Source organism: Ursus arctos, unplaced genomic scaffold (genome assembly GCF_023065955.2).
Source record: "Ursus arctos isolate Adak ecotype North America unplaced genomic scaffold, UrsArc2.0 scaffold_8, whole genome shotgun sequence".
Lineage (NCBI taxonomy): Eukaryota > Metazoa > Chordata > Mammalia > Carnivora > Ursidae > Ursus > Ursus arctos.
In genome coordinates, this window is record NW_026623100.1 from 13,356,488 (window position 1) to 13,383,369 (window position 26,882).

The 26,882-nt window shown below is 39.0% G+C and overlaps 1 protein-coding gene and 1 long non-coding RNA gene across 6 annotated transcripts in view; both read left to right on the forward strand.

The window, feature by feature from the left end:
- PPM1B (protein phosphatase, Mg2+/Mn2+ dependent 1B) overlaps positions 1-26,882 on the forward strand; it is a 216,955-nt gene that overhangs the window by 153,541 nt on the left and 36,532 nt on the right. The window lies entirely within an intron of this gene.
- On the forward strand, positions 9,731-24,615 carry LOC130543110 (uncharacterized). Its single transcript, XR_008958158.1, has 2 exons — positions 9,731-10,189; positions 10,408-24,615. It is a non-coding gene; the product is annotated as an uncharacterized LOC130543110 (long non-coding RNA).

Sequence of the window (26,882 nt, forward strand, 5' to 3'; positions counted from 1 at the left end):
GATTTAGTCCCCTTTTTCTCATTGTAATAGTAGTAGAGGTATAAAATTGGTGTTTATATATTTGGTATTCATTCATGTAGTTGGTGTTTATATGTAGCTTCTGTACCCTGATGTTCAAGGTATAACTGCTTCTAACGTGGTGAAAATTGGGAAGTTTTTGCTTATATCTCCAAAACCATAAAGTATGGTGCTGTACATGGTCCATAAAATCATATGTTAAAAGGAATAAAACGTTATAAAGAGTAATGAACACCAAAGTACCCACTACCCAGCTTAGTTTAGGATACAGGACATTCCAGGGGACACCTGAGTGGCTCAGTTGATTGAGCATCTGCCTTTGGCTCAGGTCATGATCCCAGGAGACCAAGTCCTGCATCAGGCTCCTTGCTCAGTGAGGAGCCTGCTTCTCCCTCTGCCTGTAGGTCTCTGTGCTTATGCTCTCCCTCTCTCTCTCTGGCAAATAAATCAATAAAATATTTTTTTAAAAAAAGGATATAGGACATTCCAGCATACTTGAAACCCTCTGTTACCTTTACAGATACCGTCCGTCCTTTCCCACTGTCCTGAATTTTGTGCCTACCCTCACATATATGATCTCTGTGTATGTATCTATCTCTAAATAGGTATACTACTCTTAGGTCAAGCTCTTAAGAGATTTTATAGTTTTTGTGCGTGATCATATATGGAATGCCTCTTCATGTAATTTGCTTTTTTAACATTTTTGCGAAGTTCTTCCTTGTTGCTCTATTCCTCTCAAATAGTATTGCATACGTATTGTATAGTATTCCATCGTATGATTATAACACATTTAGTCTAGTCGCTTTGGATGGACATTTGGATTATTTTTGTAATTGCAAACAATTGTGTTAAAATATAATTTACATGTCTTTTGATATATATATGTGTGACAGTTTCTCTAGAGCACATACTTAGGGGTATAATTGCTGAATTGTAGACTTTTCTCATCGTACAACCTACCAAGGTATTTCCAAAATTCTCTCCAAAGTGGTTGTAGCAATTTATGCTCCACAAAAGGTATACTGAAGTTTCTGTTGCTCTATATCAATATCAGACTGTCTTACATGAATGCAACATTGGCCATACATGTAACTTAAAATTTTCTTTCTTTCTTTTTTTTTAAGATTTTATTAATTTGTCAGAGAGAGAGAGCGTGCGCGCACAAGCGTAACTTAAAATTTTCTGGTAGCCACTTTAACAAAAAGGAGGTGAAAGTAATTTTAATAATATATTTTATCTGGTATATTGAAGATAGCATTTCAATATGTAAACAATAAAAATTAATGAGGTATTTTTGCATTTTTTAATTAAATTCTTTGAAATATGTATTACCAGTTTGGATTAGCCATGGTTCAAATTCTTTTTTTTTTTTTTTTTAAAGATTTTATTTATTTATTTGACAGAGATAGAGACAGCCAGCGAGAGAGGGAACACAAGCAGGGGGAGTGGGAGAGGAAGAAGCAGGCTCCCAGCGGAGGAGCCCGGTGTGGGACTCGATCCTGAAACGCTGGGATCACGCCCTGAGCCGAAGGCAGACGCCCAACGTCTACACTACCCAGGCGCCCCAGCCGTGGTTCAGATTCTTACTAGCCACATGTGGCTACTAGCTCTTATATCAGACAGACATATGTCCTTGTCTACATTTGGTGTTGAGAATTTTTTTTTCTTCAATCTACATTTGGTGTTGAGAAAAATGCTGTTTCATTGTGACTTTAATTTTGCATTTTCCTTATTAGGAAATTTGCATTTTCCTATTACTAATGAGGGTGAGCATTCTCATGCGTTTAGTGTCCATTTGAATTTCTTTTTGTGTGTATTTGCTATTATCATTTGGTCTTTTTTTTTTTTTTTTTTTTTTAAGGTTCTATTTTTAAGTAATCTCTACCCCCATCGTGAGGCTGGAACTTATAAACCCCAGATCAAGAGTCAGCAGCCTCCACCAACTGAGCCAGCCAGGTGTCCCACATTTTTTTTTTTCTTAAAGACAAAATCTTGTAGGCATAAATAACGGATTTTCTTTGCCGTTGGAATGCTGGTGTTTCTGTTAATTGTGTTTAAGAGTTTTTAGGGATTAATTACATGGTGTGTCTGTAAATGACACAAACATTTCAGGGGCACCTGGCTGCTCAGTTGGTGGAGCATGTGACTCTTGATCTCAGGGTTGTGGGTTCAAGCTGCATGTTAGGTGTGGAGATTACTTAAAAAGAAAATCTTTAAAAAACAAAAAAATCCCACTCCATTTTTAACAACTAAGGGTAGTTTTAAAACAACTCCAAAAATAATTTGGATTGAAGTAAATGTTTAGAAGGGTAGTACTTCAATGGTAATATGGGGGATGGAGGACAGGGTGATTGCTTTATGCTTAAGGTAAACAACCCTTTGTGTATATTTGTTTTCCTCTATACATTCCTCCCTTTGCTCAGTTTAGTCTTGCTCCTTTCCTTAACTCTTAAGTCCAAAGACCCCTAGGAAGAGTTAAGCTGAATGGATTCTGGTCTAGAGCCCTAGATGTTCTCAGACAGGGCTTCTAAGGCTAGACTGAGGTGGGAGTTGGGGGTGCTTTAATGTAGAGCGTTTGGAAACAGACCAAGTGATAAACTCGTTAGTGTGCCCTCTTTCTGCAGTAAGTGGGTGTGATTGACTGGGTGCTTTAAATGTGAAACCCCAAAGGTAGAATTGCTGGAAATCACCACTGAAATGACCCTGTTGTCAGAGAGTTTACACAGGCGTACGAGACGGTGACAGAAATATAGCTCACGTCTAAGATGGACAGATTCCTGAGGAAGAAGTACATGAGTGTGTGGAGGTTCTGGCGTGCTGTGGTGGCAGTGACAAGAGGTTTCCTAACAGGGTGGCCAAGTGCATCAGTAGGAGTAACATGCTATATACAAACCTAAGCTCCCATGTGCGAGCAAAGCCCTTGAGGAGAAACTTAGTCACCGTGGTGGAATTGGCCATTCCTGGAAATTGGTTGACTTGGAAAATAAAAGCAATAAAAGATAGGAATCATAAAAATAATTAATAAAATGACTTTAAACATTTAAAAAGATTGCTGGAAATAAGAACTGCTTGTACTTAATATATGTTACAGTAGATGACAGAGGTTAATCAGTGTTCTGATAGATTTTTGGGTTTCTGCCAATTTAATATTTTTGTGAACTTTGGAATGGTTGATGAGTATACCCTTTCTTGAAGAGGTGTCTTTTAACTTAACTTGTACTTTACTTAGTACGTGCTAGGTGTCAGAGTCACAAGTTAGGGTAGGAAGGATAAGGAAGGCCAAAATGTCAAAAGGAAGATGGATGACTGTATCTAAAGGGGTGCTGAGAGGCTGGGATGAAGGGTCACTGATGGCGACAAAGAGGAGGTATTATTTCTTAGGCACCTTGAATGATTTGGTTGGTTCACCAGGTAGAGCAAATTGATTCAGGTGGGAATGAGAACGATGTACTTGGCCTGTGTAAGGCCTAGGCAGGGCAGGTTATAGAGGAAGATTCCAGACTAGATGTTTTGTACTCACTTTCCCTTGGGGAGTGGAAGGCCACTGCATCTTTTTGGGATACTTAAGGTGTTTTAGGGAAAGGAAGCTGGTGATAAATCTGCAGGGTGGCTTGAAGGAAGGGGAGATTGAAGTCAGGGAGACCAACTAGGAGGCAGTTAGATAATCCAGACAGTAGGTGGTGATGCTCAGGATTAGCTGGAGGGTAAGAGAGACACTTAAAAGGGAGATTTGATGGAACATAGTGATTGGTGTGTAGTGATTGGATTTATGTAAAAGATTAATGGTTTCTAGCCTGAGTTATTAGAGGATTATAGATAGATTACTAGGTAGTGAATACAAATAGATTGGATTATGAAGGTGGTTTGGGTGCAGAGGTGAAGATTTTGGTTATGGTCTGTTTGAAGAGATACGTAGAGCAGCCAAGCTTAATGACTAAAAATCTGAGAAGTCAATATAGAAGTGATGGCTAATAGGGTGCCTGACTGGCTTAGTTGGTGGAATGTGCAACTTTTGATCTTGGGGTTATAAATTCAAGCTCCACGTCGGGTATAGAGATTACTAAAAAAATATATTTTAATGGGCACCTGGGTGGCTCAGTCAGTTAAATGTCTGCCTTTTGCTCAGGTCATGATCCCAGGGTCCTGGGATGGAGCCCCGCGTCGGGCTCTCTGTTCATTGGGGAGCCTGCTTCTCCCTCTCCCTCTGCCTGCCGCTCCCCCTGCTGTATGTGCTCTCTTTCTCTGTCAAATAAGTAAATAAAATCTTTAGAAATTTTAAAAAATTTTTAAGAAGTGATAGTTGAAGCAGTGAGATTGGATCAAAGGGCAGGTACTGTGTTTTGGCTTGAGGCTAATTACTATTTTGGGGAGCCTACTTCCCTCTTGAATTTTGGAGGCTGAAGGAAAAAGAATGGGCATGAATGATTATGACTTCTGTATTTTGAAAGTCAGCAGAAGTGGAAAGAGTTTCAGGAAAGGGGAGGAGTTACTGATAGCGTGAAGTGGACCAAAGTGCCTTATCTTGAGAAGCCTCAGTTTTAGGACCAGACTGAAGCATGCGTAGCTAATTCTGCTAAAAAAGACATCAGCATTTGAGTTGTTTTGGTGATTTTTGTAATGATCTAGTTATATATTATAGCATACGAAACACTCCCTATATGAACCATTCTAGATACGTCGGTCATACTATGATGTTCCTTTAGGGTGAAGTAAATTCACTCCTGTGGGTGTTAGGACCAAGACCATGCAGGCAGTAGAGCCGTGTTCTGTACCGCTGCGCGAGCTGCTGTAAACGTGGCAGTCATGACAATCAAACCTGTTGGTAAAATTCACTCAGAAAGCCTCCTGAAACTTTCTGCTGCCTGATTTTTTTTTTCATAATTTGCTTTTTGTAACCTGTAACCATTTATTTGGAAGGGAGGTGAGGACCGAGAACAACTAGAAGTCAGCCGCTTTATTGTCATTGCCAGTTGAAAAACTATCGGGATTGGGAAGAGCACTTAAGAGTTCAGGGCTGCTTTGCTGAAGTTAAAAAGGTGATAACTGTCAATATGTTTGAAATCAGTCTTGTGGTAAAACAATCAAGCACAGGTCATGACAAAGTTCAAGGTACATTTAGCCCTTATTTCATCATCTACATAGTCAAATAAAGATAGGACGTGAACTCCTCCTGATTTCAGCAGCATTAGCTAAAAGATTTAGTATTATGGTCAAGGGGAAATAATTCTTTTACTTTGAAATATTAAACTTTTAATGGACACATGCAGGTAGCTGGTGATACATTCTTTATATAGGCCTAAACTACTCTCCTTAGCATTTGCCTCTCAGTCTTCTTCCAAATCTATTAGGACCCCAAATTTTTAAAAGCCACGGAAGCAGTGAAGAGGAACAAACTAATGATAAACACAACGTGGATGGATTTTGGAGACATTATGCTAAGTGAAAGAAGCCAGACAGAAAGGGGTACATACTGTGCATTACATTTACATGAAATTCTAGAAAAGGCAAAACTACTCCATGTGCAGCATATTAATGGTTGTCTAAGTCTGGAGGTTCAGGGGAGATTGGTTTTCAGAGGGGCATGAAGGAACTTTTTGAAGTGATAGAAATGTTCTGTATCTTTATTGCAGTTGTGGTTACACAGGTGTCTACATTTAATTCATCAAATTATACACATAGAATGGGTACATTTTATTTTTATTTTTTATTTTTTTAAGATTATTTATTAGAGCACAAGCAGGAGGAGCGGCAGGCAGAGGGAGAAGTAGGCACCCCTCAGAGCAAGAAGCCTGCCCAGTGCAGGACTCAATCAACCCCAGAACCCCAGGATCATGACCTGAGCCGCAGGCAGGCGCTTAACCGACTCAGCCACCCAGGTGTCCCGGGTGCATTTTATTATATGTAAAAACAACAGCCAGGGGTCTTCACCAATGGGAACATATTGGATGGCAGAATGGAACTTTATGGATTGGACTCTAATCTCAGGTTCTTATTGTGAATTGACCCCCCCCCTTTTTTTTTAATAGTAAAGACATACCCCTTGATGTGTCTGACAAGAAGTTTATAAGAGTGTAATTGAGATTAATGCAGTGATTTTGCTGCGTTTGAAATATAAGTAAACATATAATCAAAACGTTCTGGTAACATCCAGTTAAATTTTTTTTTTTCTGGTTTGCTGGTTTCAGAAGTCACTGAAAGGATTTCAGTAGTGAAAAAGCCGTTAAGGAATATTTAAGTATAGTTGAGCCTAGTTGGAAAAACTTAATGTTATCCACGGGATGATCATACTCTAAACATCGGATATTTTCTCCTCTGTCAATTTATATATGGATATTTGATCTGGGATGTAAATTATAACTTTTATTTTGCTATTTGGGTACATCCGATTTTGTTTACGCTTCAGGTTGGTTATGGCAGGCTACTTTGATTTATGGATTATAATGGTAATGATAGCTGATACTTTTAAAGCACTTACTTTATGCCCAGCACTGACCTACACAGTTAACCTGCACTGTCTCATTCATTTACTGCAACAACTCTGTAATGTAGGTGCTTTTATCACTCCTGTCTTTTCGATGAATATATCAGAGCTTTAGAAATCAAATAATTAGGTCAGGGTCATACAGTAAGTGGTTGAGCTGCCATTTGATTCGAGTCTATTTTGTGGTAAAGCTCATAACTTCTTTTTTATGCAAAAAAAGTTTTGAAGGGAAGAGTGGTAATTTAAAAGAAGAGGGCATGACTTGGCTTTCTGCAGATTCTGTGACCCATAATAAATAGATCCTGGGTACCAGAGAGTCTGGCATTTCTAGCTTTTGACAGCCCACGATGGCAGGCAGTGCTTCCTGGTCGGAGCTAATGGCAACAATGGCTGCTGGGAAGGAGGTTTCGAGCATTCCCAAGGTCGTTCATCCAGCGGTCGGTCTCTCTTTGCCCTCAGGAGACCCTTTCTCTTCTTTCTTGTCCTCCTCCTCACTCCTAACATCCGTCTGTCATTATCTAAAGTCAGGTTCTTCTGGAAGTCCTCATGGCGACAATATTCCCTGAGTTCTTACAGGTTCATAAGAGTTTATTTACACTCTTTTATACTTGAAATCAGTTTTGCTGGATGTAAAGTTTGTGGCAAATATTTTCTTGCATACCTCAAATATCATTGTTTTTGGCTTAGAGCATTGCTGTCAGAGTTGACAATGTGATATAACCCGAATGCATATTATTTGCTGTTCAGATATGCGTGTAGTATAATTTTTAGCCCATGCTATACATATCCAAAGAGTGGTAGGTTTTTTTTCCCTCATTAAAATAGTAGCTGAAGCAAAAGGCCACTGTCAGCAAAGTTATTTCCATTTCATGACCTACCTTTTTCTTACTGAAGGACTAGGGGAAGGGTTAACAAGTGGTACCATTGCCCCATGCTTGAGATTTGTAGCTATGCTTTTTTTTTTTTTTTAAGATTTTTATTTATTTATTCGGCAGCGATAGACAGCCAGCGAGAGAGGGAACACCAGCAGGGGGAGTGGGAGAGGAAGAAGCAGGCTCATAGTGGAGGAGCCTGACGTGGGGCTCAATCCCATAACGCCGGGATCACGCCCTGAGCCGAAGGCAGACGCTTAACCGCTGTGCCACCCAGGCGCCCCCTGTAGCTATGCTTTTGACTTAGAATAAGAAGATCTGAAATATTGGTGAACCTTACTTATAAATTCACAAAATCTGTGACTTAATTGATTTGTTTTCATAATATAATCTAGAGCTATAGTTTCCAAACTTTGGGAGATTCTTTGGGTTTTTGTTTGCTTGTTTTATTTTAGAAGGCAAGCAGATATTTATTAGGATAGTTGGAAAGACCTGGGGGCACCACGCATGAATGTTCCAAATCAAACGCTAGCTTCGGAGCCAGATTAATTGGTATTCCCATCAGTAACATCTCTTTATTAGTGGAACCTGGGTGTGGTCAATGCCTAGTTATCCAGCTATTATAATAAAAATGTTAAAAGTATCAATTTAACAATTATCTATTGTTAAATTGTTCAACAGTTGTGAACTTTCCATATCTGTTATTATTTCAGAAATCTTAAACAAATATCACTAATACTACAATTCACCAGAGTTGATTTGGAAGAAGAGAGGACTTTTGATTTAATTCTGAAAGAATTAAGCATTGGAAGGGAGGATGAGAGTCAAATGTTGGGTTTCTGTGAGTTTAGTGAAGGGAAAAGTATTCTTTGTTTCTCAGTCAAGTGGAGACTAGTATTTAGGATTTGAAGCAGGTATTTGCAAAAGAATATGCTCTTTAAGGCTCTGAATTGGTGTTAGTACCATGTAACTTTTCAAGCATCATTTAGAGTATGAGCTGATTATGAATTTTATTACTGCTATCATTTCATTTATTTATTTTTAAGATTTTAGAGAGTGAGAGTGTGCACACACGAGCAGGAGAAGGGACAGAGGGAGAGAATCTCAAGGGGACTCCCACCGAGTGCAGAGCCCTACCCTGGGCTGGACTGGATCAGATAACCCCAAGACCATGACCCCAGCCGAAACCAGGAGTTGGTTGCTCAGCTAACTGAGCCACCTGGGCACTTCTGTTTGTTTATTTAAAAAAAAATGATTTTATTTTTAATCTCTACACCCAGCATGGGGCTCAAACTGAAAACCCTGAGATGAGGAGTCCTGTGCTCTAGGGACTGAGTCAGCCATGTGCCCAAACTGTCATTAATTTTAGCAACGTATTATACTAGTAAAAGCTGTTAATTTCCGCATTGTGCCTAGCAACAGGCTGGTAGTGAAGAGTACTTGGCTGCATTGTAGAAACCTTTCTTTCTTTCTTTCTTTCTTTTTCTTTCTTTCTTTTTTTTTTTTTAAAGATTTTATTTATTTATTCGATAGAGATAGAGACAGCCAGCGAGAGAGGGAACACAAGCAGGGGGAGTGGGAGAGGAAGAAGCAGGCTCATAGCGGAGGAGCCTGATGTGGGGCTCGATCCCTTAACGCCGGGATCACGCCCTGAGCCGAAGGCAGACGCTTAACCGCTGTGCCACCCAGGCGTCCCTCTTTTTCTTTTTTTTAAGATTTTGTTTATTTATTTTAGAGAGAGAGAGCATGAGTGGTGGATGGGGAGGGGCAGAGAGATAGGAAGAAGCAGACTCCCTGCTGAACAAGGAGCCCAATGTGGGGCTTGATCCCAGGACCCCAGGATCACATCCTGAGCTGAAGGCAGATGCTTAACCGACTCACCCACCCAGGCACCTCAAAACTTTCCTTGATAACCCTTAGGAGAACGTGGCCTCAGTTAAAATGTGAAAACAGAAAGAGGTACTGTTCTAAGCATTTCACCTGTATTAGCTTTTTAAATTCTGACACACGTCTGAGGATAGATTTTATTCCTTACATTTTATAGAAACTGAGGCAGAGGAAAGCTTAAGTAACTTGACCAAGGTCACCTAGCATGTAGGAGATAAATGCAAGTCCAGGCAGTTTGGCTCTAGAATCCTTGCTTTTAACTGCAAATACATAGAACAGAGTGCACTGAGGAAATACATTATATTAAGAGATAATAGCTGAGCATTTTCCAGACTTGTGAAACCTGGATCATCTAACTTAGAAGGATAAGCGATACTCAACCTCAAAAGTGTTTAAAAGACCAGGGTGCTTAGCAGGGATCTAGGACTACAATCCACAACATAAAATTAATCAAATTGTATGCTGTTTCTGCTTTTTTTTTCCCCTGCTATTGAATTATAAATGTTTAGTATTATGGCTAGTTTGAATGTAACATACCAGTACTGCTATTATGAATGCTATAATTATTACTTGTTATCAGCAAGAATATTTCTGGTAAATTTGTTTTGCCTTAGATGTCATTTCTAAATGTCATTTTATTCCCTTTACAATTGACTTTTAAAACAATTTTTTGAAAGATTTTATTAGAGAGAATGAGTGAGAGCATGTGTACGAAAGGGGGGAGGGGCAGAGAGAGAAGCCGACTCCCCGCTCAGCAGGGAGCCCCATGCAGGACTCCATCCTGGCACTCCAGGATCATAACCTGAGCCAAAGGCAGTCACTTAGCCAACCGAGCCACCCAGGTGCCCTAAAAAGAATAAAAAAAAAAAAAAAATAGTCTCTGCTTCCAATGTGGGGCTTGAACTCATGACCCTGAGATTAAAAGTTTCAGGTTCGGGGCACCTGGGTGGCACAGCGGTTAAGCGTCTGCCTTCGGCTCAGGGCGTGATCCCGGCGATCTGGGATTGAGCCCCACATCAGGCTCTTCTGCTATGAGCCTGCTTCTTCCTCTCCCACTCCCCCTGCTTGTGTTCCCTCTCTCGCTGACTGTCTCTATCTCTGTTGAATAAATAAATAAAAAAATCTTTAAAAAAAAAAAAAAAGTTTCAGGTTCTACTGACCGAGCCAACCAGGGTGCCCCCTTTTTGTTCTTTAAAAAAAAAAAATTTTTTTTTAAAGTAAGCTCCATAGTTAATGTGGACAGTTGACTTTTTAGAAAATTTTTTAAAGTGTGCTTCATGCCCAGTGTGGAGCCCAACTGGGGGCTTGAACTCACAACCCTGAGATCAAGACCTGAGCTGAGATCAAGAGTTAGACACTTAACTGAGGCACCTGGGTGGCCAGTTGGTTAAGCGTCTGCCTTTAGGTCATGGTCATGATCTCAGGGGCCTGGGGTTGAGTCCCACATCAGGCACTCTGCTGAGTGGGGTGTCTGCTTCTCTTTCTCATTCTCCCTCTGTCCCTCTCTCTCAAATAAGTAAATGAAATATTAAAAAACAAAAAAGAGTTGGACACTTAACTGAGCCACCCTGGCACCCCGACAGTTGTTTGTTTTTGTTTTTTTGTTTTTAATTCAGAGAAACATGCTTCTATTTTATAATGGAAGGCAATAAGAAAATAAGGTTGATCTAACTTTATTTTGGTTATTGTATTGAGTGAGTAGTATATAAAGCTCAATAAAGATACTTTTATATATAACAATAAAAAAAGAAGTAATGTGTGCTTAGGTTTTTAAAAACTATGTGCTTAGTTTTTAAAAAAGTGTATAGAACGCTTATAGTGAGGAAAATAAATACTTCTCTCCAGAAACAAATTTTTTTAAAAAGATTTTATTTATTTGAGAGAGAGACAGAGACAGAGATAGTGACAGCATGAGTGGGGAGGAGAGGGAGAAGCAGGCTCCCCGCTGAGCAGGGGAGACTCTATCCCAGGACCCTGGGATCATGACCTGAGCTGAAGACATGCTTAACCGACTGAGCCACCCAGGCGCCCTTCTAGAAACAATTTTTGATAATATCTGTGAGCTTTTCTGGTAATTACTTCCATTATCCTTAACTAGAATATTTATACAACTATTTAATGAATTTTTTTTTATTTTTAATTTTTAAATATTTTTTAAAGCAAGCTCTATGCCCAACATGGGGCCTGAACACAACCCTGTGAGATGAGAGTCCCATGCTCTACTGACTGAGCCAGCCAGGTGCCCCAATGATTTTTTTTTTTAAGTGAAATATTATTTGATTTCCATCATTTGATGGAAGTTCAAAGGAATTTTCTGTTGTCTAGCTTTGCTGATAAGTCCCATGTCATTTGCATTCTTATTTTTTAAAAAGGTTTGTTTATGCATTTATTTGAGAGAGGGAGAAAGAGAAAGTGCTGTGAGCGCGTGAGCAAGGGGAGGGGCAGATAGAGAGGGAGAAGCAGACTCCCCGCTGAATGGGGAGCCTGATGCAGGGCTCGATCCCAGGACCCTGGGATCATGACCTGAGCCAAAGGAAGATGCTTAACAACTGAGCCACCCAGACACGCGTGGATTCTTATTTTTGTGTCGATATCTTTCTAGCCTCATTCTTATCCCTAAAAGCTTAAAACAATTTTTTTTAATTGTGTTTAAAAAAACACACAAAATTTACCCTCTTAGTAAATTTTAAATGTACAGTAGTGTTAAGGTATATTTACATGGGTGTACAGTGGATCTCCAGAGCTTTTTCATCTTGCCAAACTGAAACTCTATACCTACTAAACAACTCCCCTATATTCCCACCCCTCAGCCCTTGGCAGCCACAATTCTGCTTTTTGTTTCTGCGAATTTGCCTAGTTTAGATACTTCATATAAGTGGAATCATACGGTATTTGTCATTTTTGTGGCTGGCTTATTTCACTTACCATAATGTCCTCAAGGTTCATCCATATTGTAGCCTCTGTCAGAATTTCCTCTCCCTTACCCCCCCCTTTTTTTTTCAATTTTAATTCTAGTATAATTAACATACAGCGTTATGTTAGTTTCAGGTGTACGATATAGTGATTCAAAAAATTTCCTTTTTAAGGCTGAATAATAATTATTTGTATGTGTGTAGACCTGTTTTATGTATCCATTCATCTGTCATTGGGCACTCGGGTTGCTTCCGCCTCTGGGTTTTTGTGAAATGTTGCTGTGAACGTGGGTGTGCAAATATCTCTGACTCTGGCTTCAGTTCTTTTGGATATGTGCCCAGAAGTGGGATTGTAGATCATTTGGTAGTTTTATTTTTTCTTTCTGGGGAACCACCACATTGTCCCTGAAAGCTTTTAAGAGATTTCCTTAATTTTTGGTCATATAAAAGTTCACAGTGATCTGTCTAAACATGGGTCCCTCCCCTCACCCTACTTCTCCCCCAAGCAGTGGGCTTTGAGTCTGATTGCTTCTGTCTTTCCTCAGCTTCGAGAAATTGTTTCTCTTCTTCATTTCTTTGATAGTTTATTCTGTTGTTCTGTTTCTGGAATACGTATTTGTTCTCTTGTGGCACTACCTGGATTGAACCTCTGTGATATTCACCTTTTTTTTCTTTTTGTTTTGTGTTTGTTATACAGGCCGGGAGATTGCTTTGAGTTATTTAAGCTTCTGAAAACCATTGAGCGAGGTGTGTGTTTTGTTTTTTTTTGGCAGGGGGAGTGGTAGGGGCAGTCATATATTTAAATCTGAGGGGCTACTTCTCATCTTGTGTTCCATTTTCATAGCACCCTGTTCCTGTTTTATGGAAGAAAGATACAGTACTTTTCTTTTTCCCCCCAGAGGGAGAAAGAGGGGTGGGTAAAAGGGAGAAGGAGAGAATCTTAAGCAGGCTCCATGCCCGGCGTTGATCTCACAACACTGAGATCAGTACTTGAGCCAAAATCAAGACTTGGACACGCAGCGGGACAGTCAACTGACTGAGCCACCCAGGTGCCTCGACAGTATCTTTTTGAATCTCTGAAGATTCTGATTTCTCATTTAAAAAAAATTCATTGTTGAAATTCCCATGACAGTGGTATCATCCCAACTGTTTGCCTTTCGTGCTGCTGGGTTTCCTTACATGGTTCATTATCCTTGACTTGTCGGTTCATACTGCTTCTTAAATATGCATATGAAATTCATTTTACATTTTTTGAGAAAAGAACACTTCTATTTTTGTTTGGGGTGAAAAGTCTGGCGGAAGCTTTTTTGGATATGGACTAGAAGGGAGGGTGGGATTAATGGTTTTCTATAACTTTCAGTAGCTTCGCCTGTCTTCCTTCTCTTGTTCTCTCCCCATTTTACGGTGTCCAGGCACCATGCTGTGTTTGAGTTCTGAACCTGGCGAGGAGTCTTCTTCCCAGTTCTGATTTATTACTTGCATATTCTGAACTGCTGATTCTTGCATTCTGTTTCATTAGTCAGTCACCATGCTTCCATCTGCTTTACACCTTCCAAACATTTTTGGTATCTCTACCCATCGATGGCATATGCCTCTTCCTTCCTTCATTGTTGTTTGTTTTATACTTAAATATCTTCACTGAACATTTTGATGGTGTATTGGGAAGGGTTAGAGATAAATGGACTCTGTTCCTTCTGTCTTGAATAAGAAAATCCCTTATCACATGGGTTAATACATAAATATGAACGATTATTTTCATCATAAAAACATTTCAGTAGCTCCTGGCTGGCTCAGTCGGTAGAGCATGCAAACCTTGATCTCGAGGTTGTGGGTTTGAGCCCCACGTTGAGCATAGAGTTTCCTTTAAAAACAAAAAAACATTTCACTGAAGATTACACTACCCTAGGGCTTTTGTTTGTGTACAGATAGTTCTTTGATAATAGTCTAGGGAAATTTAAAGATATTAGTTTTGGGGAATATATTGAATCTGTAGGTCTCATCTCACATCTCATTTTTTGCCACTTTTGAAACTTCTCTTCATTCCATTTTTTTTAAAGCTTTCTTTTCTTTTGAAAGTAATTTTAAAGAACTCTCAAAATTTAGTAGGCAGATAAATTTAAATGAGTCGATCTTTTATTTATAAGTGTTAGACCAGGCGTCTGTTAAAACAGAAGTGACATTTATTTTGGCTAAACAGTTTCTGTTCTACATATGTGTTTACGTAGCATTTTCACACTCCATAAATTGAACAGAGCAAGTACTCATATTTTTGGGTTGACTAAATTTTACTGTAATATTTGTCAAGGAAATGGGTATTAATGACCAGTTAATTGTAAAAGAAATTGGTGCAGAATTATTGTGTTGAAATGAAATCGTACTGAGACGTGAATTTTCATATCAGTGTATGCAGCTTCTTGAACAGTGTGAACATTTCCCTGCAGCATGAGAATTTGTTTCTTTTTTTTTTTTTTTAAGATTTTATTTATTTATTCGACAGAGATAGAGACAGCCAGCGAGAGAGGGAACACAAGCAGGGGGAGTGGGAGAGGAAGAAGCAGGCTCATAGCGGAGGAGCCTGATGTGGGGCTCGATCCCATAACGCCAGGATCACGCCCTGAGCCGAAGGCAGACGCTTAACCGCTGTGCCACCCAGGCGCCCCGAGAATTTGTTTCTTGACAAGAGGATCCATGTGCCTATCTCAGGGTTTAATGGACATTAACATTTTGCCATGTTTGCTTCAAACTGCCCTCAGAAAGAAAGAAAAAAAAATGTTACTACCTTTATCTAAATATTATCATTCCATCTCTTCTGACTCTTTTTCCCTGAATGTAACTATTATCTGGTTGGTTTTAGTAGTTCAATACCTTTAGTTTTTATACTAAGCAAGTATGTTTTTAATACTTCTGCAGGGTATTCACCCATCTAAACTAATCTGTTTATTGTTTTGTACATTTTATAACTTTACTTAAATAGCATCACACTGTCTGTATCTTTTCCCAGTTGGCGTTGTGTCTGAGATTTACTCATGGTGATACACGTAGTTGTAACCCATATTTTTAACTTCTGTAGAGTATTACATTGCGTCAGTGTCGTCATGTGCTTCTCTTGTGTACAGAATTTCTCTGGGGTGGATACTCTCATAACCCAGCAATTCCACAGGAAGTTACGAGCATCTTTACTTTGCCAGATATTCCTCTGAGATTCTGATGCCGTTGTGGTTCCTGATTCTCTATGTGTGACCTGTTTTTTTCCCTCTGGGAATTTTCAGGGTTTTTGTCTTATCAGTGTTTTGGAATTTCAGTTACCTTTTTTTTGTTGTTGTTGTTGTAGTTCTGCTTTCGTCAGTTTGGCCAGGCACTTTCAGTCTTGATACTCGGGTTTAGTGCTGGGAAACTTTTCTGAATCAGTTGTTTTATTTTATTTTTTTAATAAATGTCTTCTCTTTGCATTCCTTGTTCTTTCTGGAATATCTGTTAGTTAGATGCTATACCCAGTACTGATCCTAAAACTTTCTTCATTTTATTCTCCCCTATTTTGAGTGTGTGTGTGTGTTCGGTGGGGGGGATGAAGGAGGTACAGAGAATCCTACTTTGGGATCGTTTTTCTGACTTAATTTTGTAATCTTTTAGTAAAAAATGGCTGTCCTCACTTTAAGTCCTAAAGAGCACTTTTTTTCCTTCTGATTTTTTTTTTTAAAACACATATGCTAATGGCATTTATTTATTTGTCTGTCTGTCTTTAAAAAGTATTTAAGTAATCTCTACCCCCAGTGTGGGGCTGGAACTCAGGACCCCGAGATCAAGAGTTGCATGCTTCTCTGAGCCATCCAGATTTTTTTCTTTAATAACATCTCGTTCTTGTTTCATGACTATAATACTTTTATTCCTTTTGACGATTTTTTTTTTCTACTTTCTTCTTTCTGATTACTTTTTGTTTCATTCTTTTGATTTATCTGTTTTTCACGTTGTATGTTTTCCTTCAATGTCTGGTAATCTTCAGGTGTCTACTAATGCTTAAGTTTGAAAACCTTATGCGAAAGCACAGGGACCATCATTTGGTAGGCCTGCTCATAGGGTGACCTGACCATTTTGTTGAGTATTCCTGTGTATAAGTAATCCATAAGTATTTCTCTGGGACTATTGAATTTCCTCAGAGCAGAACTGTTACCTGCCTGAGGTTTATAAACATATTTCTGGAAATTAAATTTGCAAAGAAGGCTGAGGATTTTCGCATCTATAGCTTAAATCTCTTGTTTCAGTAAGTTTCCTTGCCCTGACTCTCAACTAAATACGCTGTCTCTAAATTCAGAGCCTACAGGGGTGCCTGGGTTTGTCAGTCTTTAAGCATCTGCTTCGGCTCAGGTACCACGGGCTCCCTGCTCAGCGGGAAGCCTGTTTCTCCCTTTCCCACCCCCCCCTTGTGTTTCTTCTCTCTCACTGTGTCTCTGTCAAATAAATAAATAAAATCTTAAAAAAAAAGAAAAAGAAAAATTCAGAGGCTTCGTAGTTCACTTTTTCAAAGTAAACCTCCAGTCTTTTTGTCATGTGTGGTAGTTCTAATATAAGTCTGTAAATTCTTTTTTTTTTTTAAAGATTTTATTTATTTGAGGTGGGGGGAGGGGCAGAGGGAGAAGCAAACTCCGTGCTGAGCGGGGAGCCTGATGTGGGACTCGATCCCAGGACCCTGAGATCACAACCTGAGCCGAAGGAAGACGCTTAACTTACTGAGCCACCCAGGCAACCTTGTAAATTCTTTTTTAATCTCCCTTTTTGAAAGATGGAGTCTCTGCTGTGGGAGGTGGGGTCTGTATCTCCTCCCTTTGAATCTGAACTGTCCTTAACCATCAGAATGCTGCCCTGGTGACACTCAGAAAAGGACAGACACATAGCTTCTGCTTGGTTCCCATGGGACATTCCCTCTGGGTAGGGCCAGGTCCCATGTCAGAAGTCTGACTGCCCAGAGATAGTCAAACTGGATAGACCACATACAGGTGCTCCTGCAGACAGTCCCAGATGAATTCTCACCAGCAGTAACCATCAACTGCCAACCATTAAATGAACTTTCAGGTGACTATCTCCCAGGACAATACCTGTGCGATGATGTGAGAAACCCCAAGTGGGAACTTCCCAGTTGAGCCCTTATGATTAAGGAGCCAGTATTGATACATTATTATAAACGAAAACCCATACTTATTTACTCTGGTTTCCTCATTTTTAAAATATTACTAAAATTTAATGTATATTAAATTTAATATTTTAAAAAAGATTTTATTTATTTATTTGACAGAGTGCACAGGTAGGCAGAGTAGCAGGCAGAGGGAGAGGGAGAAGCAGGTTCAAGGTGGGGCTTGATCCCAGGACTTTGGGATCAGGACCTGAGCTGAAGGCAGATGTGTAACTGACAGTCACCCAAGGGCCCCTCCTCGTATTTTTTTTAGATTGAAGTTTAGTTGACGTATTAGTTTCAGGTGTACAACATAGTGATTCAACATGTATATACATTACAAATGCTCACCATAAGTGTAGTTACCATCTGTCATCATACAAAGTTATTACAGTATTATCAATTTTATTCCATATGCTGTACTTCTAACCCCTGTTATTTATATTCTGAAGGTTTCCATAGTTTTTACCTAATGTCTTTTTTTCTGTCCCAGGCTCTCATTTAGGATATACTAAAATTGCTTATAATCATTATGTCTTTTTAAGCCCCTCTTGGCCGTGGGAGCTGCTTAACACTGCTTTTTTTTTTTTTTTTTAAATGGCCATGTCAATCTTGAGTACCGGTCAGGGCATTTTGCACAGTGTCTGTTCGGATTTGTTTAATGCTTTTCTCATGATTAGACTGGGGTTATGGGGTTTGGGATAGAAGACCAGAGAGATAAAGTGCGATTTTCATCACATTATATATAAAGAGCATATCGTGAACATGATTAGGATTATTGATGTTGACCTTGATCACCTGCCAGAGATAGTATGTGTCACGTCTCTCCACTGTAAAGTTACTCTTTTCCCCCATTTTCATTTTCATTTTGTTGCTCAGATTATTCCAGCTTTGCCCATTAAAAAAATAATTGATCTACCGTAGTTTAAGACTGGCAGATTAATTCTGTTGTTTCTGGTTCTTTCTCTTTGTCTTACCTGTAGTTTTTACTTGTATATTTTGGTTGGTGTTACTCGGTTTAACACTACAGTTTAATTTTCTTTGTGGATTTTATTTGTTGCCTGTTAAACTGGATTTTTCCTCCTTGAATTTGACCTAGGTTGCTATTAATTAATTGCTATTAATTTATATATTATTTCATTTGTTTCCCTTGTTTTTTGACCTTTTATCTTCAACCTTTCTAGGTCTCTTTGTTGTGAGTGGGTTTTTAAAAATGTAGTATAGGGGCGCCTGGGTGGCACAGCGGTTAAGCGTCCGCCTTCGGCTCAGGGCATGATCCCGGCATTATGGGATCGAGCCCCACGTCAGGCTCCTCCGCTATGAGCCTGCTTCTTCCTCTCCCACTCCCCCTGCTTGTGTTCCCTCTCTCGCTGGCTGTCTCCATCTCTGTCGAATAAATAAATAAAGTCTTAAAAAAAAAAAATAAAAATGTAGTATGTAGGTAGATGAGTTGTTTTGTGTTCCAGTTTGAGAATTCTTTCAAATAGGTGAGTTTATATTTATTAATATGACATATCTTTATTCTGAATTGTCTTGTTTGCTTTCTCTTTTAAATGTTTGAAAATTTAAAAATATTTTACTGTCTTTCTTTGGGTGTGTTTTTTCTTTCTATGACTTAGATATTTTATAATCTCTGTTTCTATGATGGTTTGTTTATAGTTGTATAATAAGTTGAAATTCTATCTTAATGATATCTCAAAGATGTGGAAATTAGTTTACTTCTGATATTTAGTACTTTATCTTCTGACACCTGATTTTGGTTCTTTAATTACTACTCTTTAGTGTATTCCTCTGTCATTTTATTTAATAGCTCTAAACAAATATGACCATTTTTCCCATGAAAGAAGAAATTCACACATATGGCGCTACCTTTTACTTTCACTTTCCAGTACCTTCTTGTCTGTGTTATTTTACTGTTTCTATTTCAATGTGATTAATATTTATCACTAATCCTTCTGTAGTCATTTCTTGTTTAGCAGAGTTTGCTCTCAATATATATATATATATATATATATATATATATATTTTTTTTTTTTTTTACAAGAAAGGGCCTAGGAGAATGAAATTGAGGGGAACTTCTCCTACCCTCTCATATTTTTGGGTTGGGGGCTTATGAATTAAACTGACAAAATACAGAGTAACAAGAGAAAAGACAAAGTTTCTTTGTGCATATACATGGGAGGTTAAACAAACGGTTAGAGTTTAGAGTTCCCCCTAATAGGGGAAGGAGAAGGAGAAAAAGGGCTCTCATGGAAAAACAACACTTTTAGGAAAGACAAATCAGGGTCTTTTGGAGAGTAGATGAGAGGTATGACAACGTTTGTTTGATTTCTCATCCCGGTGCTGACTTTCTGTCGCAGGTGCTGGAGTAAATCTCTCGTTATTGGAAGCCTCCCTTGAAGGGGGATTTTAGTTTTGTTCAGGGACTCTGCTTTTTAGGCAGAGAAGGGGTGTGGAGTTGAGATAAGCCTTTCAAAGCGTCTGTTGATTTTCAAATGTCCTCAGTGCAAAAATAATTTTTATGCCACTGTGATAAAATTTGCATCCCTTTACATGTTTGAAAGAACAACAATTTAGTTAGAGATAAAACACTTGCATCGTGCTTTGCTTGCTTGAAGTCTTTACCATTGTTCCATTTCCCTCTGCATTATACTTTGGAAGACTGGGAATAGCCTGATTTTGTCTACTCTCCTGCTTTAAGTGGCTTTATTTAAAAGCGAGTGGAGGAGTGCAGGATTGAATTCCCATGGGATACTTTATTGCCTTGAAAATCGAATCACTTGAACATATTGTGCTTCCCCCCCAACCTAAACTGTAAATATGTTCCCCCAAATTCTTAGTGGATATGACTTTATAGTATTTCATCCTGTAGATGAGGGTTTATTAGCTTCAGCACCGTTGGCATTTGAACCATTAATCCTTAGCTGCCAGGGTCTGTGCCTTGTAGGATGGTTTACAGCCTACTTGGCCTCTACTAACTAGATGCCAGTATCCCCTCCCTGCGCCACTGGGACAATCAAAAATGTCTCTAGATATTACCAAATGTCCTGTGGGGGCCAAAATCTCCCCTGGTTGAGAACTGCTGTAGATTTGGCCCATTCTTCTATTGTTAGAAATGCAAGTTATTCTTATTTTAAACAACACTGTAACAAACATCATTATACACAAAGATTTTTCTCTTTTGCTGTTATGGTGAATTACCAATTTCCAAATATATAACTTTTTTTTTTTAAGATTTTATTTTTAGGGGCGCCTGGGTGGCACAGCGGTTAAGCGTCAGCCTTCGGCTCAGGGCGTGATCCCCGTGTCCTGGGATCGAGCCCCACATCAGGTTCCTCTGCTATGAGCCTGCTTCTTCCTCTCCCACTCCCCCTGCTTGTGTTCCCTCTCTCTCTGGCTGTCTCTATCTGCCAAATAAATAGAATCTTTAAAAAAAAAAAAAAAAAAAGATTTTATTTTTAAGTAATCTCTACAGCCAGTGCGGGGCTCAGACTCACAACCCTGAGATCAAGGGTCGCATGCTGCGCCGACTGAGTCAGTGAGGTGCCCCATAACCATTTTTCTATTTCTGTTTTGTTATAGAGGAACATATTTTTGATATGCCAATAGATGCTATTTGTTAATATTTTTAATCTTTTAAAATAGTAATACAATATTTATGTAAAATTTGTGTTATTTTTTTAAAGATAACTTCTTAGAAATGGAATCACTGTGTCAGATTTTTCAGTTATTACATAATCTTGGTATTTTTAGCGTACATTTTTAAGCCACTCTTATCATGATTGGCAAAGTCACAGGTGGAGAGATTTTCCAGACCCATTTTATAATCCTTGCTTTATCCAACACTTCGGTTGGTCTGAGGTGTTCTAATTAACTGAGGCTTACCTAGTATTTTAATTTTGAAATAATTTTAGATTTACAGAAAAGTTACAAAGATAGTACAGACAGTTCTGGCATACCCCTTGATCTGTTTCCTTTAATGTTAATTTCTTCCCTAACTATGGTGTATTTGTCTAAATTAGGAAACAAAAGGTTGGTACTATTAATCCGTTAACTATATTCCAGACTTATTTAGATTTCACCAGTTTTTCTAGTAATTCCCTTTTTCTGTGCCAAGATCCAATCTGAGTACCACATTACATTTAGTACCCTTGCCTTTTGAGTCCCGAAACATTTATGTATGACTATTTTTGATTTTTAAAAAAGAAAACAAGTTTGACATGCAGTAACCACTTAAGCCTTGGGTTTAAGAATGCAAGCTCTAGGGGCGCCTGGGTGGCTCAGTCGTTAAGCATCTGCCTTCAGCTCAGGGCGTGATTCCAGAGTTCTGGGATCAAGCCCCGCATTGGGCTCCTCTGCTGGGAGCCTGCTTCTTCCTCTCCCACTCCCCCTGCTTGTGTTCCCTTTCTCACTGGCTGTCTGTCAAATAAATAAATAAAATCTTGGGGGGGGGGGAGAATGCAAGCTCTAGTCCGGTCTGCTTTGGTGTGAATTCTGCCTTGCCATTTAAGTTGTATTGTCTGGTTACACTAGGTATCTCAATTTTCTCGATTGTAAAATAGGAACATTAATAGCATTGTCTTTTACTAAATTGTTGTTTGATTTAAATGACACAGTGCATATCCATCTCTTCATATAAAGTTTGGCATATAGACCTCACAAAAAATAGTAAGTTTATTATTATTGCCATTTATATTACCTTTAGTCAAAAGAACAACAGGCTGGTCTTCAGAAATCCTTGGGAAAAATTGTGTCCATTGGGGGGCACCTAGGTGGCTTAGTCGATTAAGCATCTGCCTTTGGCTCAGGTCATGATCCCAGAGTCCTGGGATCGAGGCCTGCATCAGGCTCCCTGCTCAGCGGGGAGTCTGTTTCTCCCTCCCTCTGTTCCCACCCCCCTCCCGGCTCGTTCTCTCTCTCTCTCTCTCAAATAAATAAATAAAATCTTTAAAAAAAATTGTGTCCATGGGCCTGAGGGATACCAACTTATCCTTTTGATAGGAAGCAGATGGGATTGACAGATTGCGCTGTTCTTAAGCAAGGCTTGCCAATGTCCATGTGCCCCCTCTATGAAATAGTGTGCCAGCTGTAGGAAGGAGAGGGGGAATTTTGCAGTATCTGAATATCTGTGGTTGAGATTTTATAATTTGCTGTGTCTAAAGATTTTTGGTTGAAGGTCTCTTTGAGAATTGTTTGCTTTTTGGATATTTGTTTTTCTAAAGGGTAGAATGTTTGTGAAGCATTTAAAACAGTGCCTGCAACAGAATGAGCACCATGGAAGTATTTGCTTATTCCTTAGTACCTCAAATAAGGTAAAAGCATTTTATGATTACTTGTTATAATGAGTCTCTGGAGCAGAAATTAATTGAAATAGTAAGAGGCGAGAGGACCATTAACCCTCTCAAATTAGTCACCTGGTTGTCCCTGAAGGGGCTTGGTTTCTGACCAGACCTCTTTGCAGTCTGCCCCATTATGCTGTGGAGACAGCTAAAGGTTCTTACCTTTGGCCTAGGGCTGATAGAAGTATGAGTAGTTTCTGGCATTTGTAATTATGCGGGAATAAAGGGAGAATGAAATTGTTTTGGCAGGTTTTTCTCTACATGTCCTGCAATTTAAATTTTATTACAATCACTAGTATCCAAGTGTGGTTGTTGAGGAAGAAGTGGTCTTAATTTTGGTAAAACCTAGGGAGACAACATTAAATTAGTTTTAAAAAATTTCGTTATAGAAAATTTTAGACATACATAAAGGTAGAAATAATGGTATATATTGAGCCCCCATGTACCTGTCTACTTCAGGAGTATTGACATTAAGAGTATTTTTATTTTTATTTTTTAAAGATTTTTATATATTTATTTGACAGATAGCAAGAGACAGAGTTGCGTGTGCGCGTGCACAAGCAGGGGGAGCAGCAGGGAGAGGGAGAAGCAGACTCCCTGATTGCGGGAGCTGGATCCCAGGACCATGGGATCATGACCTGAGCCAAAGGCAGACGTTTGACTGAGCCACCCAGGCGCCCGTAAGAGAGTATTTTTAAATTGTGGTGAACCTTCATAATACGGTCCAGTCTAATAGCAACCCCCCCCTTTTTTTTAGATTTATTTATCTGAGACGGTCAGAGGGAGAGGGTGAGGGAGAATCCTCAGGCCGACTCCATCGTTGCTGAGGACGGAGCACGACTTGGGGCTCAATCTCACAACCCTGAGTTCATGACCTGAGCTGAGATCATGACCTGAGCCGAAATCGAGAGTTGGAGGTTTAACTGACTGAGCCGCTCAGGTGCCCCTAATAGCAACCATTTTAATTTTTGTATATTTTATATGTATAGATTTTACATTATTAAACAGGAGTACAGGTTTGTTTTTTTCTTTGTGTTTATTTTGTAAGTAGTCTCAGTGATAATCATTTTAGTGGGGATCACAATTTCTGTTTTATGTTCCTCAGTTCTCTCTCTTCCGGTATTTGCTCATCTTTGCATAGCCTCTTTCTGATGTTAGCTTGGAAGGGGCACTGACATTTTTATGTTGCAGTTTACACCAAGATGATGATGCATCTTGGGTTCCATGTATTTATAAGCAATTGACCTCTTCAAATGTAGAGGTGGCTTTTTTTAAATCCCTTGTGTGTGGGGGGTGGGAGCGCATGTCAACTGAAATTCCAATTTTTAATTTGATGGCGTCCTTTCAGTATCTCTAATAAATAACATAATCTTTAAAAAAGTGTCTTAATGTTAACTAGACACCGGTCTTCCATCCATTGATTCTAATTCTGCCCTCTGGAACAAATGGATAAGCTTTTTCTTCTGAACATTCAGTATTCGCCACCAGCCCTGTTAGGATTTAGTACTCCTCTCTAGTCTAAGCAGTACCAGCTTCTTCAAATGTTCTTCGTATGTTCTTCAAGTGTTTTTTGAGCTATTTTCAATCTTCTGCTTGGGATCTATTTATGTTTTGTCAGGGTCCCTCTTAAAATGTGGTTCTTAGTGAATGCAGTACTTCATGTTTGGCAGGTCAGAGTATTGGCCCTTACATTGAGTTGTGAACTGTGGCTCAGCCATTTTCAGTTGCAGTACGCCTTCCATAATGTGAGCATCATCCAGGGCTACTTCTTTTGGTGCGCACTTACCCATTCATTCCTTCACTCCACAAATACTTTATGGGGCGCTTACTGTGTACCATGATTAGCTTTTGTCGTTTTGACAGTGAATAAGACAGATAGAGTTTCTCCACTCGTGAAACTTACATCCTTGCTGAGGTAAAAAATAAAGAATTTAATGAAAAACAACAATTTCAGCAAGCTAGGAGTAGAGTAAAACAGTAAAATGAGCCATGATGGTGTTTGGAGAATATTTTAGATTGTGTAGTCAGGAAAGGTCTCTCCGAGTTGACAGTTGGGCTGAGATCTAAATGTCAAAAAGGAGTTAGCTCTGCAACTGGAGGTGTAGAGTTGAGGGTGATTCCAAGAAGAGAAAACAGTAAAAACAAAAGTCCAGAGATGGGGAACAAGCGTGACGTAGTGAGGGAATAGAAAAGGCCACTGTGGCCAGCCAGCTGTAAGTGACGATGGAAGAGTTACAGGAAGTAAGGCCCGAGAACTAGACAGGGGTCCGATCGCAGAGCTCTGTACTCAGTTTGGGTGCCCTTCTAAATTCAGTGGGAGTCAGGAGTGACAGGATTTCATTACATTTAAGAAAGATCACCCTAGAGAATGAATTATAGGGAGGCAAAAGTGGAACCGCTAGTTAAGAGGTTATTGTTGTCCTGCAGGCAAGGGATGATGATGACTTCAGCTAGGCTGGTGCCGCTTCAGATGGAGAGATGCGGACTGATTCGGGCTGTATTTGGAGATTGACTTGATGGGGATTTGTTAATGATCCAAAATGGTGTGTGTGAGAAAAAGCAGAATCAAGGCTCCGTCATGCAGATATTTTTTTGTTCATGTGAAGAAACAGATTTGTTTCAACTCAAGAACAAACCTGGTGTACTTTTTTAAAATATCAACTATATTGTATGTTGGTGGTGGTTCAGAGCGTGGACTCTGAAGCCAGACAGCCTGGGTTACAATTTGGACAACCTGGGTTCCTTACCTTGGACAAGTTACTCAGCCGTTCTGTGACTCAGTGCCCTCTATAAAATGAGGACAGTAATGTCTACCTCACAAGGGTGTTGCAGAGATTAAATGAATTGAGTGATACAGATGGAGTTAATATAGGCTCAGTGCCTGGTCATATTAAAGAGCCTATAAAGGTTAGCTTTTATTCTTTTAACGGTTTTGCAAGGGTCATTTTGAGTCTACATAATGTTAGCCGTGTGCTGAGTTTATACACTAATCCCTATAAAAGATGCAATTCTACACTTTAATTGTATCTTTGTATTATTTGTTCTTCCTCAAGGGCATTTGTAAATTTTTTTGTTTTCTGCCATTGTGAAAATGTGGAAAAATTGTTTTGTGTAGTTGTATGTTGCTAGCTAAAATCTGCATTAATATTGCATTTGTTTCAGATGCGTTCAGAATATGCTTATCCTGCAGTCTTAGACCAAAGAAATGTCTTGAAAGAGTTATCATGCTAACATACCTCATAGTAGAGCTTTTATGTTCTTGGTGTCTGATGAAGGATAATGTTAATCTTATATCTACAAAATTATAAAATGTACCGTGAGAATTTTTTTTTTAATCTGGTCTCTTACAGAAGTGTAATTCATTTAGGTAGAATTTGATACTTGTATTTATAACATAGCAGCACTCAATATTTACTCTTGTGCTAAATTCTTTTGAGAAAAGGATTTTTTCCTTAGGTAATATGGTATATGCATTTTTTATGAATTTATGATACACTTTACCATACCTTGATGTTATCTTCTAGCTACTGTTACACCTCAGTTTTCATCATGCATTGAGTATAGAATTCATGCTTTTTATTTATTATTTTTATTTTATTATTTTTAAATATATATTTATTATGCACATGTATATTTCTTTTTCTTTTTCTTTTTTTTTTAAGATTTTATTTACTTATTTGCCAGAGAGAGAGAGAGAGAGAACAAGAGCACAAGCAGGGGGAGTGGCAGGCAGAGGGAGAAACAGACTGCCTGCTGAGCAAGGAGCCTGATGTGGGACTCGATCCAGGGACCCTGGGATCATGACCGGAGCTAAAGGCAGATGCTTAACCAACTGAGCCACCCAGGCATAGTAGGACTCACCAATGAGTTTACTTCTTCAAGGAAATGATATAGTAAAATGAACAGGATGTATCTGTTGGGTCTTAATGGCTCAGTCTGTTAGTTTAGGTGATTGTCTCTTTAATATATTTGCAGAGAAAAAAAACCTTTGGGTGTCAACATATCGATATTCATAAAGGTTTAGATTTTTGTGAATTAGAGCTTCCGATTGCTAAAAGAGGATGCACTGTAAAGGAATTTTCCGTGTTGAAATAACATTCATTTAATGGCATTAAATTCATGTAATTTAATTTTATTACATATGTATGTTTTAAAATGGAAAGGGTTCAACATGGTATGTAACAGAGAGTGTCTGTTTCACTCCTGTCT